Raw genomic sequence first — 22,424 nt, 5'->3', positions numbered from 1 at the left:
TTGCTGATACAATTGACCATGGCACATAGCAGCCAATCTCTTCTCTTCTATCAAGTTCAATTGGTCATAACGACTCTGAACCCATTCAGCATCGGTCAACTTGGCTTCCATCAAGACTCTCATTGATGGGATCTCCACCTCTACTGGGAGTACAACCTCCATGCCATAAACAAGGGAGAAAGGGGTTGCCCCTGTTGAAGTGCGGACAGATGTACGATATCCATGTAAAGCAAATGGCAGCATCTCATGCCAATCTTTATACGTGACTACATCTTCTGGATAATCTTCTTGATATTCTTATTAGCAGCTTCAACAGCCCCATTCATCCTGGGTCTGTAAGGAGAGGAATTATGATGCGCGATCTTGAACTCGCTACATAGCTCTTTCATCATCTTGTTGTTCAGGTTAGATCCATTATCAGTAATGATCTTATCTGGCACACCGTATCGGCGTATGAGTTGATTCTTGATAAACTTTACGAATACCTGCCTGGTCACATTAGCATATGACGCCGCTTCAACCCACTTAGTGAAGTAATCAATTGCTACGAGAATAAATCTGTGTCCATTGGACGCTTTTGGTTCTATCATGCCAATCATGTCAATTCCCCACATGGAGAAAGGCCATGGTGATGAAATCACATTCAGAAGTGTCGGGGGAATATGAATCTTATCTGCATAGATCTGACACTTATGGCATTTCTTCACATATTTGCAGCAGTCGGACTCCATTGTCAGCCAATAGTAGCCTGCTCTCAACATCTTTCTAGCCATGGCATGTCCATTGGAATGAGTACCAAATGAACCCTCATGGACCTCAGTCATCAACAGGCCTGCTTCGTGTCTATCTGTAAGACCCCAATTTTGGGCCCTAAGATCCCTCATGGCCCATATCATATCATATCATTGTCTCAATGATCATTGCATGCCCTAGCTTCCCTCCTAGTGGGTTGGTTGCCTTGTGGGTTGTTTCTTGATCACCAAGCATACTTTGCATTTGTATATCTTTGCTTTCATATGTTTACTAACCAAAAAGTACAAAAATATTGTCAGTTTAACCTTGTTGATTGCAGATGAAGCAATTAGGTCAAAGTCAGTCAACAGTCAGTCAAAGCAATGGATGGTGGCCATTCTTGCAGAATTTAGGCACCATGACCAATAATCAAGAGTTCATACATCTTGGGACATCATTTGAAGTCAAGTTCTCAAGGAATTAGGGTTTGGAATGCATCAGAAATGCTTCAGTCATCCAAAACCCTAGAAAAGTCAAACTTGGTCAACAGTTGATTTAATCAGAGATTTGATGGATAGAATTGATTTGAAGGAGTTCATTCATGCTTGTATAAGCCTCATCTATCATGTTCAACCTCATCATGGAAGAAAATCAAGTCAATCAGAAAATTTCCCAAATTAGAAAGTGGACCTGTAATTTCAACTGCCAAAAATGGAAACTTCTTGATCTTAAACTTACATCATGATACAAGCTTCAAATGAATTTTTGCCCAACATGAAAGTTGAAGATCTTGTCTTACCATTTTCAAAAAGTCCAAGAACATCAAAATCCCATGTGTGGTTGTCAAGATATGATCAGATCATTTCCACCAATTTTTGAACTTCACAGAGCCATATCTCTCAAACCATAAGGCCAAATTTGGTGGGGTTTTTTCCTACAAACCACATTTTTCATCCTCTTTCCAAAAATATAAATTTCATGACCTAAAACCTTGCCAATTAAAATGGCATTTTTGGACCTTTTTCATTTAAAATCAAAGTTTGACTCATAGTTGACTTTTTGATCTATGGACTTTTTCTTAATTTGGCCAATTGGGAAATGTTCTAAATCATATTTGTGACTTGTTCCAATTCCTAAACCATGTTCATATCACCATTTTACCCTCATTTTGGCCTAAAGTACAAATGTGGCAATTTTTGCAAATGGCTTAAAAGAACAAAGCAAGGTACAACATTCTGGTACAGACCAACAAACAGCAATTGTGCAAGCCACTAGCAGCCAATTTTCAGGCCCATAATCGTACAACCATCACACCTCCACTTCACTTGTACACAATTAGCAACTTTGCAAATGGGAGCATTAACACTAAACCAATTTACAACATGGATTAAGGACCTAAAACAGATCACATATAAGCCTTCATTTTCTGAATCCAACCCTAGTTTTGCAGCCTACCATCACAGAAATACACTCTCACTCTCATCTTGCATTTTGGCAAAAGCACAATTTCTGCACAAACCATTAAAAGAAACTCGAGCCCACTTGGTTCCTCCATAATCCAAACAACATTTTGAAGCTTTTTGGACCTCCATTCCCCTGCTGTAACAGCTCTTCCAAGCTCTGCTTTTCACCAAGCTCAATAATGGCAGATCGAGCTGTGAGATTTTCCACGCATCAATGAGCCAAACAACCTCAAGCCTTCATCATTTCAAGGCATTGTAAGCATCTGTATCAGGCTGCAACACCAAAACCAGCACTGCATCTCAAATTTCTTCAAATCCAAGTAAAATCTCGATCTCTTCTTTCTTTATGCCATGATATGCTTTAGATAGATTACATGATGCTGATTCTAATGAGTGTTCATTTGCTTGAAATGGTTGGTTATGCTGAGAGAAATATGGTTTTCATTTTTTATGCTTGAAGTTATTTTCCTTCGATTTGCTCACATGGTTGTGATTTCATGAAAACCCTTGCCATATAATGCTTGTGCTTAGTTTGATGAAGCTATTGATATGCATATGGTTTGATTTCTGGGCATGTGGAAATTTTGAACTCATGAAGGTGATGAACATCTGCTTCTGTTATAATGAACCCTGTTTGTTTTTCCAGCACATTTACATGGATTGTGTTTGGTTTATTTGTTTGTCTGTTGTTGAATGATTATTATTGTCTCATTGCCATGATGATTGGAATGTTGATTGTTGTTGAATCATGAGTTTGAACCATTGCCTTGCTGTTACATGAACCTACCATGCCCAAAATTCCCTTGGTTATGTGTGTTTTGTTGTTAGTTGATGTACCTGTTAATGCTGTTGATTCCGTTTATGTTTTGGTTGTTCATAATTTTTGGTTGATGTTAATGATGAACATGAGCTGCCATGCTAATTGAACCCTGCTGCTGCTTATTTGATGATGTTTCGATCGATTGCTTGAATGATGTTCCATTGGCCATGCTGTTCATTATGTCTGTCTGAAGTTGCCTGTGTGAATGTTGAACCTTGATGTTGAATGTCTACCCCTGCTGTTGTGTATGAATCATAAACTTGCCTAGAATTCCTCATGCTGGTGTTGTTTTGTTGTTCATGTCATGATGCTGCTTGCTTGATGCTCATTTTTGATTGAGTTCATGATGATGAAATTGATGCTACAAATGCCTTGCTGCTGTTTTACAACTCTTATACTGTTTCCAGAAATCCAACTCATATGTTGATCGCTGTTTGTTATATGAGCATCATGGTTGTGTTGCATTTGTGGTTTCCATGTGGTTGTTTAATTTCGATATGATGATGAACATGGATGATGAATATGAAGATGCTGCTAGAACCTTGCTGTTGTTCAAACCTGCCCTGCTTGAAATTCCATGATGCTGTTGTTTTCAAACTTATGCCATGAAAACTATGTTGTATGCTGTTTGCTTGCTGTTGGTTATGATGATAACATGATGATGATGAGCTTGGTTGATGATCTTGAAGCTGAAACATGAATGCTATGCTGTTTTTTTTGGTCGAATGATGTTGATATTCATGATACCCAGCTGCATAAACCCTTAAGAAACCCTAGTTGCACAGAATTTCAATTGGTGATACTTTGCTGTTGTTTGAACATGTGCTGCCATGATGAAGTTTGCCATGCTGTTTGAAATCCTCGAAAATTCCCAGAAGGAAAACCATATGAATTGTGTTGTTTGCTGTTGTTTGGGTTGCAGTATGAACATTCCCATACCATGTTTTTTGATTGATTTTCGGTCTGAATTTTGGTTGCTGAATATGATCTTGTTGCTGAATGAATGCTGTTGTATGCTAGTCAAGTTTTTGTGTTGCTGTTGATTGCCATATGCCATGTATGCTGTAAAACCCTAAGGGTTTATGAGAAAAACCAGAATTTGAGCTCATTGGCGCATTACACTGTTCCATTGGCTGAGAGCCAATAGGAACATTTCATTTCCCTCATCAAAACGCTGTAGTTAATTAAGTGACTTCACTATTTACACAATTGCCATCGGTTGACTTTGCTTTGACCACATTGCCATGCCATTTTGTTCATCTTGCTTCATTATTTCACTCAACTTAAACAATTCTTTTTAATTCAAATTTCATCCAAAAATTATGAAATTTTTTCCATCATGATCACAATTGAGTCTAGTATTTTATGGTGAATTTTAATTAATTTTCCATGTTCTGGATTTTAAATGATAAATGATTTCCCAACATGTATGCCAAAATGATACATTGTGCCATTTCAATTGTGAAATACTCATGTTATATCCAATGCCTTTGAATTTTTTGTGGTGAAACTAGACACATTGACCTTCATTTCCATATAAAGTTTGTGCATTTATCATTTGTGGATTGAGAGTTATGATTTTTTGAAGTTATGTGTTACATTTGGTGCTATACCATGATCATGCATTTTCCCAATTTTTGTTCACATGCTTCCTCTTATCCAAATGATCCCAAATTTTGCATGAATCATCTATCACATGTCTAGTTTGTGTATGAATTTTCTTGGAATTAATCTTGCTGTTTTCCATTTGATTGAGAATTTTCTTCCATGCTTGGTCATTTGTTGACTTTTTGTGCTATGCCTTGCCAAATCCTTTATGAAATTCTCAAATCTTATTGTATGATCATGAAATTTCATATGTGATAACTAGACTCCTTGAGCTTTGCATTGGTGTTAATCTCATTCATTTCTCTTCTGTTTTCAAATTGATATGATTTTTTGAAGTTGACCCATGCTTGTTGACTTTCACCATGCTTACTTGAATTTGGTTTGACTTCATGATTTTACTTGACTGCCTTCCTCTCATCCAAATGCCATGAAATTTTACATGTCTACCATGTTAGATGTTAGGTTTGAGTGTGATTTATTTCATGATTTTTGAGAATGTTTGAGTTGACTTTTGAATGAAGTCTTTGCTGTTGACTTTTGTATGCTTCTCTTGCCATGCTTTGCATTCATTTGTGTATGAAATGACCATGATGCATGATTTGATTATGAATCCAATTGAGAATGCTTCTTGAATGTTTAAACTTGGTTTGGGTTGACTTTTCCTTGCTGCCTTGACTTTTTCTTTCATCTTTGACCCTAGGCTAGTCCTAGTGGTCTTCTAAGCTTATGTTGAGTTCATCTGTTTCAGGTTAAGCACCATTGCCTTGAGGATCATTCAAATGTGTTTTAGTTTGATTGTTTAATGTGCTAACCTTTGTTTTGTAGGTGACTCATATGCTTGAGTCTTTGTGCCTTGCACAATTGGTCCCTCTGTGGTTGACTTTTGGGTTATTTCCTTTTGATTTTGATTGTTGATTTGTTTACTAATGAGTTTGACCTTTTCAGGTACTTTAGTTGCTTAAGTTCTTTGAACTTGCTTGCTTTGCTATTTAGCATTTTCTTTGAGGTATAATTACTTCTTCTTCATGTAGTCTGGAGACCCGGTCTGTTATTTGACCGGGCAAACTGTCTGAAGTCCTCCTTAAGAGGCAATGCCTGTGTGTGTTTAATTTTGTCCTAAGCAGGAAAAGTCCTTCAAGTAAGGCAATTGGTGGAAGGTAGGGATAAGTAATCTATCCCCCACTATTCAGTGTGTCCTCTCTTTGCTCCCATTACATGGTTGAAGCAATGAGATAAATACCCAAGATCTAATCGAGTCAATAATGTGGAGAGAGTTCCTACTTTCTGAACTCCCACACTTTCTTTGATGCTCTCTCTGATATGAGATTGAAGCAATGAGGCACACCCCTCATCTCCCTTTCTTCTGCTTCACCTTAGCCTCTCAATGGCAAGGTTAAGAGCGACCTTTACCTATTACAGTGGACTTTCAAAGTCAAACCCTCTTGTATGAGCCCCCCATTGTTTGGCTATAGAGTGTGCTGTCTGATATTCATTGCTTGATTGATTGCTTCATGTGCATTTGCTTGTCTGTATGCTATGCATTTATCATCATCATCAATTGCCATTAATGCATGATCATCTCATCCATCTTTGTGATGCCATCATTGTTGTTTGCCCATTGAGGATAATTGTAAGTCCATCTCTTTTGGCTTTTGCTCCTATGATATGGAAGGATAGAGTATAAGACCTCATTGGTCACTCATATCTTCTGTTTATCTGTTTGTATGTGAGGATACAGTTATAAGTCCCTGTAAGTTGGCATCTGTTATCCTGTGATCATAATATGATCTGTTTGATTTGTATGTGAGGTTGCAGTTATAAGTCCCTGTAAGTTGGCATCTGCTTTCCTGTGATCATAGTTTGTTTCATCTGTTTGTATGAGAGGTTGCAATTATAAGTCCCTGTAAGTTGGCATTTGCATTCCTGTGATCATATTGTTGCTTTTGTTCTTGTATGTGAGGATCCATTGTAAGTCCCTGTGATGTGGCATTGGATTTCCTGTGAGCATACTGTGGGGTTAACCTAAGTCCAGATAGATTGGCAATCAACTTCCACTTCTCATCTTTGTTTTTCTTTTGTGAGATTAGTGTAAGACCATTGAGTGGCATCTGATATCCATTTCTGTTTTAGGAGACTGGTGTAAATCCATTTATTGGTATCCGGTATCCGCTTTTTATTTCTTTGCCTGTGGAGATTAGTGTAAGCCCATTGAGTGGCATCTGATATCCCGTTCTGTTTTAGGAGATTGGTATAAGACCAGTGATTGGCATCCGATATCCGCTTTTCTTTTGCTTTGCTTGTTTATTATTATCCATTGCATTCCAAAGGACACACTTAAATCATCTGCTATATGATTTCAAGAAGTGAACCTTCTAAGAAGTTTTACTATCCATCCTTCATCCATTCATCATCCATTATGTCCTAAACCTTTTCACACTTTATCTTTCAAACTTGACATAAGTGTTGTGCAAACATCTTCATGTTTTCAAACTAAAAACCTGGACCCCAAGTCCTTGACTTTTTTCAAACTCCATTTCATAATACTTCTGAATCAATCTTAATCATACTTTGACTTCATTTTCATAATCACAATCAATTAACTTCACTCATTCACTTGTTTTGGCTTTGTCCATTAATCTTTTCATGCATTAGCCATAGGCTTCAATTATCTTTGTGGTTGATGTAAATCTTGCCTATCCTTAGTGAGTCGACAGTAAGACTTCCGTACTTCAAACAGGGCTAACCCCTCTAGTACGTCGAAGCTATCCTCGCGTGGTGGATGTTGTTTTTGGTCGAGTGTTCTCCCATTGATAATGAAAAGCCTCAGTGCTTGTGTTTAAAACTGAATCCACCAACTTTTGGAAATCTTTTAGCCGAACTACGGCGTTCTGATCCTTACCTTTGATGGAAGGTACGTAGGCAACGGGTTCATCCGTTCGAACCCAATAACAAAAAAATAAATAAAACCCAATAATCCAATAAAAAATTGTATATTCTTTTCTCATCATCCCAATCATGTTTGCACAATATTTTTGTCATAACAAATAATAATTTAGCATAACAAGTGTGAAAAGGGCTCCCTAGGAGTACCTAGGACGTAGTGGGTGCCTAACACCTTCCCATTGCGTAATTTACCCCTTACCCAGACTCTCTGATCTTTTTATTAGTTTTCTACGTGTAAAACTTCTTAGGCTTTTGTTCGCTTTTTAGCCAATCCTTTGGATAAATAAAAGTGCGGTGGCGACTCGAAATTTCAACGTATCTCCTAGCTTATGATTTAATCGATAGATCATATAGCGACGAATACACCGTCACAGAAAAGTGGCGACTCTGCTGGGGAGAGCTCATCAGAATCCCTGGTGGTATTGCCTACTTTTCACCCTTGTTGTGCTATATTGTTATTCTTTATCTGACATATTTTTGTACGATTTGGGATCACTGTATTGATTGTAATGTGTGAATTGCTTGATATACATTTGCTGTTTGCTTTGGTGATCTGTGAGATGAGTTCTATACCCGAACTCGAGTGCTCTCTAGGATAGGAGAATGGCATAGTCTTGTCGACTGGTGTGGAGTAGTCCTTAGCCAGTTGACTTGCGAGCCCATTCACTTGGTGGAGGTCATGTTGAACTAATAATGTCACACAAGTTATTTGTGGTTAGGCATTATTCTTTCAATCATGTTCCGCAGAAGCCAAGGACCTTAGTTTACCAAACCCATCTTGGCCTATTTTTAGGACCGTAGTGCGGAGGTCGTTCAGATGTCAGTTCTGATACGATTGTCACGCGATACTACACTCATAAGAGTTTCTCTTGAGAATATTCTTGGAATACGAGTATTCGTTCCTCCGATAATATTCAAAAGATGGAACGATGATTATGGGAACCTCTGATAGAACATGTCTGGCAGGTTTAAACCCTAGTACACTCCCTTTGGTTGGTTCTTAACCGAGACTCCATGCTCGTGACTATCAACAAACCCGTGATTCGTGGTTGAGTCGTTTAAGCATTGTTAATATCAATGGATCCCGGATCAGGTGTAAAACCTAAAATCCATCAAAGCGGCTGGTTGATATTAAGAATGTCTGAACCGGTTCATGTACCGTTAATATCAATGGAACTTGGGTGTCGATAAGGTGAAAACCTAAATCCACCAAAATGGATGATTGATATTAGGGATACATTGAGCTTTCCCACGACCTTTGTTTGGTGTGCTTTGCTTGATCCTTGAGTGTGTTTGTTGCATTCATGCATTCACGCATTCATCCGCATCCATATCATCAGAAAAAAGAAAATTTTCAAGGAACTCAAAGGAGTTTATTTGCAAAAAATTTAAAACATGAAAAAACCGGAAATTTTTTTTTTCACCTGATATATCTGATGAGATATTCTCATGTATGATCAAGATGCTTAAAATTTCAAAGTTTGCAAATAAAACCCTCGGGTTCCTTTGATATAAAAATAAGCATATGCATAAACACTTCATGCATCATTTGCATAAGCAGGTGTTTTGTTCCGGTCTCCCGTCCAGTGGTCTGACCCTGCGATCTTCATTTATTTTGAAGACGCACTTTACCGGTATTATACCAGAGCCGACTCTGACAGATTGATGGATCATCCTGAGCCAGAGAATTGTGAACTCAAGGAGGGATTTTGCCAGACTAAGTTGCTTTATTGGATTTATTCCTGTTGATGGATTTATTCCTGGTTAACCAATCCCGGGCTGGCATTGGCTACTGTTCTGGGGCATGTAATAAGCTTGGTTTGTTCACGAGTGGAGGATTCATCCATGACGATCAACCTGAAGAAGAAGCTGCTGATATGCAGAGGACTTGAACAATTTCATCATTCCTGGTGGTGTCTTGCCACAATTGGGTCGCTGTGGATGTTCCTACGGTCATCCATAAGTCAGCGTGATTTGTTCACTTTGTTCAAAACCCTTCTCCCATGCCAAAAGGAGAAGTGATGGCATTGTTGGCAGCATTTAATACAATGATGTTTTCATTCAATTAATGCATTGCTAAAACATTTGTTTTTCCTTTGTTTTCACTTTTTGCTTTCTTTATGAAATCAGTGATCACAAAAAACCCTGAAAAAAAAAAAAAAAAAACAACAGCATTTTTCATCTGCATAAATGATTTGCTTGTTTAAATTCAAAAGCTTTTCGTTATCCAAAATCATTATGCAGGGATTTCTAAACCCATTGAACATAATGATCCAACGCCATCTCCCAATCTTGAAGTCCTTGTATCTGAGGCAGAGGAAGATGATGTTGAAGGGGATTCCCGACGAGATTACCCGCCTTCTTGAGCACAAAAGAAGCTCATTCAGCTGTATCATGAGAATCAGCAAGACAGTTAAACTGGGGCATTGCAAATGCAATCAAGTCAAAAAAAAAAAAAAAGAAAAAAAAGAAAGAGGGTGAAAAAGATAAAAAAAAATCAAAAAAAACAGAAAAAAATTTTCAAAAAAAATTTTCCGAAAAAAAAGAAATTATACCCTCAAGTCCCTAGTTGACTGATGCTGAATGGGTTCAGAGTCGTTACGACCAACTAAATTTGATCGAAGAGAAACGATTAACTGCCATGTGCCATGGTCAGTTGTATCAGCAGAGAATGAAGAAAGCATTCGACAAGAAGGTCAAGCCTCGCGTGTTCCGAGAAGGTGACCTTGTGCTCAAGAAAGTTTTGTCTTTCGCGCCCGACTCCAGGGGCAAGTGGACTCCAAACTACGAGGGTCCATATGTTGTTAAGAGAGCCTTTTCAGGCGGTGCTTTAATGCTTACAACAATGGATGGGGAGGATTTCACTCGTCCTGTGCATTCAGATGCAGTTAAGAGATACTTTGCCTAAAAAAAAGTATATGCAAATAAAAAAACAAAGAATGAAAAAAAGAATAGCTCGCTAAGTTGAAAACCCGAAAGGGCGGCTTAGGCAAAAATGAGCGTCTCGGTGGAGAACCCGCAAGGGTAATCCAGGCAAAAATTAGAGACTTAAAAAAAGAGAATATTTGCATCCCGCTAGATTGAGTACCTCACTCTGGGGCAATCTAGGCAAAAATTAGGGATTTGGCAAGTAACTGCATCCTGACAAGACTTTCTGTTCATCAGTCGTCATTTCGTCAGAAGATTCTCGATTCGTCGTCAACTGAAGCTTCGGATACATCGAGATTCAAATTGGTAGAGAAAGGATCATTATGTTCAATGTAGCCCTCTTCCAATATACATCACTGATTTCAAATTTGTACAGATCTATGGAGTCTTGCCATTTGCAGACTACCATTCCATCAAATCAATTTGAGCTTTTTTATCCAATTATTTGCACTCTTATTTGTTTCAATTCAACAAATGTTTTGCATGTTTTAAATTGATAAAATGTCATTGTTTTAAACAAATCAAATTTTTTCAAAATTTTTGTTCCAAACAAAGTGAACATTCACAAGATTGAAAGGATACTCAAGAATATCTCAGTGCTCTCCCGAGGGTGGCCTGATTCCCAACAGATAAGACATTTGTTCATACTCCTGGTTTGGTGGTACTTTCTTTCTTCAGATCTTTGTTGAGGTTGTTCCTCAAACAAAATTGTTGTTGGGACTGTTCCCCAGTACAATCGCAAGCAATGATTGGTTGTTGAAGACTTCGTTTTCTCCAGCAGCAGTTTTCCCAGCATGGGTGTTTCCTTGTAGAAGTTTCGTTGATTGATGGTCTGTCATCTTGGTGTCCCGTCACTTTCTCCAGTGGGTCGTTTGCCCCAGACTTTATTTGTCTCCTCAGCGCAGTCATGAGTATAATTGATTGATTGATACTCCCCTCGGAGTCGCGAGTAGAGCTGTTATTAATATCCCCACCAGGGTTGCAAGTGGAGTTGTTACCTCTTTTCCCCATGCAGTGTTGCCAGCAGGATTTGTCTGTTTCCTCAGCACGTTCGTTTTCTTTTTGAAGATTCGGTAAGTCAGTGGTTTGATACCCAGTACTTTACCCTTCTCCCCGGCGGAGTCGTCTGCGGAATTGTTGCTATCTCTCCATCAGAGTTATTCTCTCCAGCAGAGCAGGATTTATTTTCCTACTCCGTGGTTAATTGGGTTGGTATCTCAGTATATTTCAACCATCTTTTCCTCAGCATAGTCTGCAGAGTGTTTGTTGCGGCAGTTTCGCCAGTTGAATACTCCGTCTATCCCCAGTATGGTCGGATGATGGCTCTAGCCTCCCGTGAACGGATTAATTTCCTGACTGTTTGTGATCCCCAGTAGAGTGGCTTTATATTGCAGAATCTACTTGTTGTGATCAATTTGCTGTATATTCTCCCCAAGTGGAACGGTTCGTTGCAGAACCTATTCGTTTGATCTGTCCTCCCTCAGTGGTTTGTTCCCAAGAGAGTAGCCGACAGTTTTCCCCAGTAGAATGGCTTATGCAGTTAGATTCTATTTGGATGATATCATTCTCCCTCAGTGGGTTGTTCCCCAGTGGAGTTATATGGATTTGCTTCTACAGCAGTTCTTGTTCGTGCTTATGCACTCTTTTGCTTCTCAGTTGACACTGGGATCCCCTGCAGATATACTTTGGGACTTCTCTTGTTCCCCTACAGATTTGTCTTGGTGGCTGCTTTGCCCGTTGTGACTTTCTGTACCCTGATTGGGTTGTTTCCTGATATTTCTGATCCTCTGCTTCTTCAGCAGTACCCGCAGATCTTTGCTTTTCAGCATGTAGATCTCCGCAGATTGGCTTTCCAGCTGGTTTTCCCCTGGAAGTATAATACCGGACGTTTGGTTCTTGAACCTGTTTGTGTTAGAATTGTCTGTTGTGTCAGCATTCATCAAACATAAATCACGCATATTCATGCATATCCATAAAACATTCAGATATTCATGTTGCATTTCTTGCCATATATCGTTTGTTGGTCGTGTCTCCTGCTATGGTGATGTAGATCTCTTTACAGATCTCCCCCCAAGCGGATGTCGGGTGTTAAAATCTCTCCATATAGAGTCAGCCCCATAAGCAGAAAATGTTGTCTTTCCTTCTGCAGTTCCCCACTGAGATATATCCTCGTGGATGACGGTTTCTTCCGTTTCCTCCCAACACATATATTGGGATGGATTTTCCTATTTGAGTTACATCCTCATTAGGACGCGTCTTGATTCAGTCCGTCTTTTCGGATCATTCCCGAATTGGCTATTTGTCAGATATCTTGTACTTCCCAGTGGGTTGTTCCCCCAGCGGAATGTTTTTGGGCCTCTGCCTACAAACCGGTAGTTGTAAGTCCTACTTTTCCTGGCTTTCTTAACAGAATTTGTGGTTATACACCTTTTATTCTCCAGCCAGAGTTTTTGGTTTTCTACCTACTACCCGGTAGTTGTAAATCCTATTTTCCTGCTCTTCAGCAGTTTGTGGTTTGTTATAAACCCTATTTTGGTTTCCCGTGCGGATTTGTGACTTATTCTATCCCCACGCGGAGTTGTTGGTCTTCTACCCCGTATTCGGTAGATGTAAACCCTAATTTTGTGGTTATCTTCATTCAATATTTGATGATGATTTTCTTTTGCTTGGATAAGTTGCTCAGATCAGCACTTATATCCTCAGCAAGTCTTTTGTGGATAATTGCCGTATGCTAGCAATTTTATCCCCAGTGGGTCTTTTCACCGTATGCTAGTGATTTGTTCCCCGGATCATTGGTTGTTTACCAGTGCATCCCCAACTAGTCTTCTTTGGATAATTGCCGGATGCTTGCAATTTATCCTCAGCAGATCGCCTTTCATTTACCCTTTTGTCGGTAATGTCTGTTGCTCCTTTTGATTGGCCATCATTATATACCTATTCTGGTATCTCGATGCCTTTCTTTTCGGATTTGTATCCTTAAACAACCCAGTAACCGGTTCAGGATAATCTTCCATGCGAGTATATTATTCACGGTCTGCCGGTAATGAATAATATATCTCATGCACTCTTCAATCGAAGCCTTTTGCGTTTCCCCGGTCGAGTAAGATTCGTTATTTCCCTTTGTGGAGTCGAATTTCTTGTTATCGGATAATTGCCGGATGCTTGCAATTTATCCTTTGAGTTGTCTTTCGTTTACCCGGATGCTTGGTATCGATTGTCTCTCTTTTTGGTTAGTCACCTATTATATACCCAGTAACCGGTATCTCTGGTGTCTTTTCCTTTCGAGTGTATTATTCACGGTCTGCCGGTAATGAATAATATGTCTCATGCGCTCTTTAGTTGGAATCCTTTGTTGATTTTCCCCAACTGAGCAAGATTCGTATTCTTTGTAGAATCGAATAGCCATCCTTTAACCAGTTTGTGTTCAGGGTGATGAGTGTCTTGGAACACACACCAATTCACGTTTTTTGACCATCCTTTAAACAAGTCTGCTGTTCTAGCTTTCTTTCGGATGATGAGTGTTTTGGAACACACACCAATTCACGTTTTTTGACCATCCTTTAAACAAGTCTGCTGTTCTAGCTTTCTTTCGGATGATGAGTGTTTTGGAACACACACCAATTCACGTTTTTTGACCATCCTTTAAACAAGTCTGCTGTTCTAGCTTTCTTTCGGATGATGAGTGTTTTGGAACACACACCAATTCACGTTTTTTTTGACCATCCTTTAAACAAGTCTGCTGTTCTAGCTTTCTTTCGGATGATGAGTGTTTTGGAACACACACCAATTCACGCTTTTTTATCCATCCTTTAACCAGTTTGCGTTTCGGATGATGAGTGTTTTGGAACACACACCAATTCACGCTTTTTTATCCATCCTTTAACCAGTTTGCGTTTTGGATGATGAGTGTCTTGGAACACACACCAATTCACGCTTTTTTTGTCCATCCTTTAAACAAGTCTGCTGTTCTAGCTTTCTTTCGGATGATGAGTGTCTTGGAACACACACCAATTCACGCTTTTTTTGTCCATCCTTTAAACAAGTCTGCTGTTCTAGCTTTCTTTCGGATGATGAGTGTCTTGGAACACACACCAATTCACGCTTTTTTTGTCCATCCTTTAAACAAGTCTGCTGTTCTAGCTTTCTTTCGGATGATGAGTGTCTTGGAACACACACCAATTCACGCTTTTTTGTCCATCCTTTAAACAAGTCTGTTGTTCTAGCTTTCTTTCGGATGATGAGTGTTTTGGAACACACACCAATTCACGCTTTTTTTGACCATCCTTTAAACAAGTTTGCTTTCGCTTTCTTTCGGATGATGAGTGTCTTGGAACACAAACCAATTCACGATTTCGGATCTTATCCTATAAACAACCCAGTAACCGGTTCAGGATAATTTTCCCTTCGAGTATATTATTCACGGTCTGCCGGTAATGAATAATATGTCTCGTTCACTCTTGGGTCAATCCTTTGTTGCTTTCCCCTCAGAGTAAGATTTGCATTCTTTACAGAATCAAATATCCATCCTATAAACAAGTTTGCTTTCGCTCACTTCAGGATGATGAGTGTCTTGGAACACACACCAATTCACGTCTTTGGTCGGTCACCTGTTACATACCCACAACCCGGTATCCTTGGTGTTCCTTCCTGTTTTTGTTACCCTTATACCGATAACATCTCATTTCTTTGTCGCTTCCCTCAGTGGAACTTTGTGTTGCTTCTCCTCAGGAGTCAGCATGTGTCTCTCCAATGGATTTATTTTCCTTTGGAATTCTTTTCCAGTGTGAGTCCTTCACTCCCCAGTGAGTTCTCCAGTCTGTTTTTCTATTTTTCCTAATCAGAGTCGTGTTTTGTTCATGTTGTGTCAGTTTTGTTTTTCCCCAGTTTAGAGTCGTGTCTTGTTCACACATTTCTTTTTCTTTTATTATCCCCATAGAGTCTTGTCAGAGTCTCTGTTCCTGGTGAGTGTATTACTCCGATGGATCGTCTTTTCTTCTGTGTGAATCATATTCCCCACAGAATTTGTGTCTTTTGCACGCATACATCTGCATCATGAGGTCTCTTAGGGACCAAAATTTGTCTCATTACTGTTATTTAAGTCCATTCTACCGCGTCGAGATGAAGATTTCTAAACTTCACTTCTCCGGCTAGAATGACCTTAAATAGGGGCATCTGTAAGACCCCAATTTTGGGCCCTAAGATCCCTCATGGCCCATATCATATCATATCATTGTCTCAATGATCATTGCATGCCCTAGCTTCCCTCCTAGTGGGTTGGTTGCCTTGTGGGTTGTTTCTTGATCACCAAGCATACTTTGCATTTGTATATCTTTGCTTTCATATGTTTACTAACCAAAAAGTACAAAAATATTGTCAGTTTAACCTTGTTGATTGCAGATGAAGCAATTAGGTCAAAGTCAGTCAACAGTCAGTCAAAGCAATGGATGGTGGCCATTCTTGCAGAATTTGGGCACCATGACCAATAATCAAGAGTTCATACATCTTGGGACATCATTTGAAGTCAAGTTCTCAAGGAATTAGGGTTTGGAATGCATCAGAAATGCTTCAGTCATCCAAAACCCTAGAAAAGTCAAACTTGGTCAACAGTTGATTTAATCAGAGATTTGATGGATAGAATTGATTTGAAGGAGTTCATTCATGCTTGTATAAGCCTCATCTATCATGTTCAACCTCATCATGGAAGAAAATCAAGTCAATCAGAAAATTTCCCAAATTAGAAAGTGGACCTGTAATTTCAACTGCCAAAAATGGAAACTTCTTGATCTTAAACTTACATCATGATACAAGCTTCAAATGAATTTTTGCCCAACATGAAAGTTGAAGATCTTGTCTTCCCATTTTCAAAAAGTCCAAGAACATCAAAATCCCATGTGTGGTTGTCAAGATATGATCAGATCATTTCCACCAATGTTTGAACTTCACAGAGCCATATCTCTCAAACCATAAGGCCAAATTTGGTGGGGTTTTTTCCTACAAACCACATTTTTCATCCTCTTTCCAAAAATATAAATTTCATGACCTAAAACCTTGCCAATCAAAATGGCATTTTTGGACCTTTTTCATTTAAAATCAAAGTTTGACTCATAGTTGACTTTTTGATCTATGGACTTTTTCTTAATTTGGCCAATTGGGAAATGTTCTAAATCATATTTGTGACTTGTTCCAATTCCTAAACCATGTTCATATCACCATTTTACCCTCATTTTGGCCTAAAGTACAAATGTGGCAATTTTTGCAAATGGCTTAAAAGAACAAAGCAAGGTACAACATTCTGGTACAGACCAACAAACAGCAATTGTGCAAGCCACTAGCAGCCAATTTTCAGGCCCATAATCGTACAACCATCACACCTCCACTTCACTTGTACACAATTAGCAACTTTGCAAATGGGAGCATTAACACTAAACCAATTTACAACATGGATTAAGGACCTAAAACAGATCACATATAAGCCTTCATTTTCTGAATCCAACCCTAGTTTTGCAGCCTACCATCACAGAAATACACTCTCACTCTCATCTTGCATTTTGGCAAAAGCACAATTTCTGCACAAACCATTAAAAGAAACTCGAGCCCACTTGGTTCCTCCATAATCCAAACAACATTTTGAAGCTTTTTGGACCTCCATTCCCCTGCTGTAACAGCTCTTCCAAGCTCTGCTTTTCACCAAGCTCAATAATGGCAGATCGAGCTGTGAGATTTTCCACGCATCAATGAGCCAAACAACCTCAAGCCTTCATCATTTCAAGGCATTGTAAGCATCTGTATCAGGCTGCAACACCAAAACCAGCACTGCATCTCAAATTTCTTCAAATCCAAGTAAAATCTCGATCTCTTCTTTCTTTATGCCATGATATGCTTTAGATAGATTACATGATGCTGATTCTAATGAGTGTTCATTTGCTTGAAATGGTTGGTTATGCTGAGAGAAATATGGTTTTCATTTTTTATGCTTGAAGTTATTTTCCTTCGATTTGCTCACATGGTTGTGATTTCATGAAAACCCTTGCCATATAATGCTTGTGCTTAGTTTGATGAAGCTATTGATATGCATATGGTTTGATTTCTGGGCATGTGGAAATTTTGAACTCATGAAGGTGATGAACATCTGCTTCTGTTATAATGAACCCTGTTTGTTTTTCCAGCACATTTACATGGATTGTGTTTGGTTTATTTGTTTGTCTGTTGTTGAATGATTATTATTGTCTCATTGCCATGATGATTGGAATGTTGATTGTTGTTGAATCATGAGTTTGAACCATTGCCTTGCTGTTACATGAACCTACCATGCCCAAAATTCCCTTGGTTATGTGTGTTTTGTTGTTAGTTGATGTACCTGTTAATGCTGTTGATTCCGTTTATGTTTTGGTTGTTCATAATTTTTGGTTGATGTTAATGATGAACATGAGCTGCCATGCTAATTGAACCCTGCTGCTGCTTATTTGATGATGTTTCGATCGATTGCTTGAATGATGTTCCATTGGCCATGCTGTTCATTATGTCTGTCTGAAGTTGCCTGTGTGAATGTTGAACCTTGATGTTGAATGTCTACCCCTGCTGTTGTGTATGAATCATAAACTTGCCTAGAATTCCTCATGCTGGTGTTGTTTTGTTGTTCATGTCATGATGCTGCTTGCTTGATGCTCATTTTTGATTGAGTTCATGATGATGAAATTGATGCTACAAATGCCTTGCTGCTGTTTTACAACTCTTATACTGTTTCCAGAAATCCAACTCATATGTTGATCGCTGTTTGTTATATGAGCATCATGGTTGTGTTGCATTTGTGGTTTCCATGTGGTTGTTTAATTTCGATATGATGATGAACATGGATGATGAATATGAAGATGCTGCTAGAACCTTGCTGTTGTTCAAACCTGCCCTGCTTGAAATTCCATGATGCTGTTGTTTTCAAACTTATGCCATGAAAACTATGTTGTATGCTGTTTGCTTGCTGTTGGTTATGATGATAACATGATGATGATGAGCTTGGTTGATGATCTTGAAGCTGAAACATGAATGCTATGCTGTTTTTTTTGGTCGAATGATGTTGATATTCATGATACCCAGCTGCATAAACCCTTAAGAAACCCTAGTTGCATAGAATTTCAATTGGTGATACTTTGCTGTTGTTTGAACATGTGCTGCCATGATGAAGTTTGCCATGCTGTTTGAAATCCTCGAAAATTCCCAGAAGGAAAACCATATGAATTGTGTTGTTTGCTGTTGTTTGGGTTGCAGTATGAACATTCCCATACCATGTTTTTTGATTGATTTTCGGTCTGAATTTTGGTTGCTGAATATGATCTTGTTGCTGAATGAATGCTGTTGTATGCTAGTCAAGTTTTTGTGTTGCTGTTGATTGCCATATGCCATGTATGCTGTAAAACCCTAAGGGTTTATGAGAAAAACCAGAATTTGAGCTCATTGGCGCATTACACTGTTCCATTGGCTGAGAGCCAATAGGAACATTTCATTTCCCTCATCAAAACGCTGTAGTTTAATTAAGTGACTTCACTATTTACACAATTGCCATCGGTTGACTTTGCTTTGACCACATTGCCATGCCATTTTGTTCATCTTGCTTCATTATTTCACTCAACTTAAACAATTCTTTTTTAATTCAAATTTCATCCAAAAATTATGAAATTTTTTCCATCATGATCACAATTGAGTCTAGTATTTTATGGTGAATTTTAATTAATTTTCCATGTTCTGGATTTTAAATGATAAATGATTTCCCAACATGTATGCCAAAATGATACATTGTGCCATTTCAATTGTGAAATACTCATGTTATATCCAATGCCTTTGAAATTTTTTGTGGTGAAACTAGACACATTGACCTTCATTTCCATATAAAGTTTGTGCATTTATCATTTGTGGATTGAGAGTTATGATTTTTTGAAGTTATGTGTTACATTTGGTGCTATACCATGATCATGCATTTTCCCAATTTTTGTTCACATGCTTCCTCTTATCCAAATGATCCCAAATTTTGCATGAATCATCTATCACATGTCTAGTTTGTGTATGAATTTTCTTGGAATTAATCTTGCTGTTTTCCATTTGATTGAGAATTTTCTTCCATGCTTGGTCATTTGTTGACTTTTTGTGCTATGCCTTGCCAAATCCTTTATGAAATTCTCAAATCTTATTGTATGATCATGAAATTTCATATGTGATAACTAGACTCCTTGAGCTTTGCATTGGTGTTAATCTCATTCATTTCTCTTCTGTTTTCAAATTGATATGATTTTTTGAAGTTGACCCATGCTTGTTGACTTTCACCATGCTTACTTGAATTTGGTTTGACTTCATGATTTTACTTGACTGCCTTCCTCTCATCCAAATGCCATGAAATTTTACATGTCTACCATGTTAGATGTTAGGTTTGAGTGTGATTTATTTCATGATTTTTGAGAATGTTTGAGTTGACTTTTGAATGAAGTCTTTGCTGTTGACTTTTGTATGCTTCTCTTGCCATGCTTTGCATTCATTTGTGTATGAAATGACCATGATGCATGATTTGATTATGAATCCAATTGAGAATGCTTCTTGAATGTTTAAACTTGGTTTGGGTTGACTTTTCCTTGCTGCCTTGACTTTTTCTTTCATCTTTGACCCTAGGCTAGTCCTAGTGGTCTTCTAAGCTTATGTTGAGTTCATCTGTTTCAGGTTAAGCACCATTGCCTTGAGGATCATTCAAATGTGTTTTAGTTTGATTGTTTAATGTGCTAACCTTTGTTTTGTAGGTGACTCATATGCTTGAGTCTTTGTGCCTTGCACAATTGGTCCCTCTGTGGTTGACTTTTGGGTTATTTCCTTTTGATTTTGATTGTTGATTTGTTTACTAATGAGTTTGACCTTTTCAGGTACTTTAGTTGCTTAAGTTCTTTGAACTTGCTTGCTTTGCTATTTAGCATTTGCTTTGAGGTATAATTACTTCTTCTTCATGTAGTCTGGAGACCCGGTCTGTTATTTGACCGGGCAAACTGTCTGAAGTCCTCCTTAAGAGGCAATGCCTGTGTGTGTTTAATTTTGTCCTAAGCAGGAAAAGTCCTTCAAGTAAGGCAATTGGTGGAAGGTAGGGATAAGTAATCTATCCCCCACTATTCAGTGTGTCCTCTCTTTGCTCCCATTACATGGTTGAAGCAATGAGATAAATACCCAAGATCTAATCGAGTCAATAATGTGGAGAGAGTTCCTACTTTCTGAACTCCCACACTTTCTTTGATGCTCTCTCTGATATGAGATTGAAGCAATGAGGCACACCCCTCATCTCCCTTTCTTCTGCTTCACCTTAGCCTCTCAATGGCAAGGTTAAGAGCGACCTTTACCTATTACAGTGGACTTTCAAAGTCAAACCCTCTTGTATGAGCCCCCATTGTTTGGCTATAGAGTGTGCTGTCTGATATTCATTGCTTGATTGATTGCTTCATGTGCATTTGCTTGTCTGTATGCTATGCATTTATCATCATCATCAATTGCCATTAATGCATGATCATCTCATCCATCTTTGTGATGCCATCATTGTTGTTTGCCCATTGAGGATAATTGTAAGTCCATCTCTTTTGGCTTTTGCTCCTGTGATATGGAAGGATAGAGTATAAGACCTCATTGGTCACTCATATCTTCTGTTTATCTGTTTGTATGTGAGGATACAGTTATAAGTCCCTGTAAGTTGGCATCTGTTATCCTGTGATCATAATATGATCTGTTTGATTTGTATGTGAGGTTGCAGTTATAAGTCCCTGTAAGTTGGCATCTGCTTTCCTGTGATCATAGTTTGTTTCATCTGTTTGTATGAGAGGTTGCAATTATAAGTCCCTGTAAGTTGGCATTTGCATTCCTGTGATCATATTGTTGCTTTTGTTCTTGTATGTGAGGATCCATTGTAAGTCCCTGTGATGTGGCATTGGATTTCCTGTGAGCATACTGTGGGGTTAACCTAAGTCCAGATAGATTGGCAATCAACTTCCACTTCTCATCTTTGTTTTTCTTTTGTGGAGATTAGTGTAAGACCATTGAGTGGCATCTGATATCCATTTCTGTTTTAGGAGACTGGTGTAAATCCATTTATTGGTATCCGGTATCCGCTTTTTATTTCTTTGCCTGTGGAGATTAGTGTAAGCCCATTGAGTGGCATCTGATATCCCGTTCTGTTTTAGGAGATTGGTATAAGACCAGTGATTGGCATCCGATATCCGCTTTTCTTTTGCTTTGCTTGTTTATTATTATCCATTGCATTCCAAAGGACACACTTAAATCATCTGCTATATGATTTCAAGAAGTGAACCTTCTAAGAAGTTTTACTATCCATCCTTCATCCATTCATCATCCATTATGTCCTAAACCTTTTCACACTTTATCTTTCAAACTTGACATAAGTGTTGTGCAAACATCTTCATGTTTTCAAACTAAAAACCTGGACCCCAAGTCCTTGACTTTTTTCAAACTCCATTTCATAATACTTCTGAATCAATCTTAATCATACTTTGACTTCATTTTCATAATCACAATCAATTAACTTCACTCATTCACTTGTTTTGGCTTTGTCCATTAATCTTTTCATGCATTAGCCATAGGCTTCAATTATCTTTGTGGTTGATGTAAATCTTGCCTATCCTTAGTGAGTCGACAGTAAGACTTCCGTACTTCAAACAGGGCTAACCCCTCTAGTACGTCGAAGCTATCCTCGCGTGGTGGATGTTATTTTTGGTCGAGTGTTCTCCCATTGATAATGAAAAGCCTCAGTGCTTGTGTTTAAAACTGAATCCACCAACTTTTGGAAATCTTTTAGCCGAACTACGGCGTTCTGATCCTTACCTTTGATGGAAGGTACGTAGGCAACGGGTTCATCCGTTCGAACCCAATAACAAAAAAATAAATAAAACCCAATAATCCAA

This window comes from Lathyrus oleraceus, chromosome 6 (genome assembly GCF_024323335.1).
Source record: "Lathyrus oleraceus cultivar Zhongwan6 chromosome 6, CAAS_Psat_ZW6_1.0, whole genome shotgun sequence".
In the NCBI taxonomy this organism is placed as follows: domain Eukaryota; kingdom Viridiplantae; phylum Streptophyta; class Magnoliopsida; order Fabales; family Fabaceae; genus Lathyrus; species Lathyrus oleraceus.
This window is presented reverse-complemented; position numbering follows the sequence as displayed.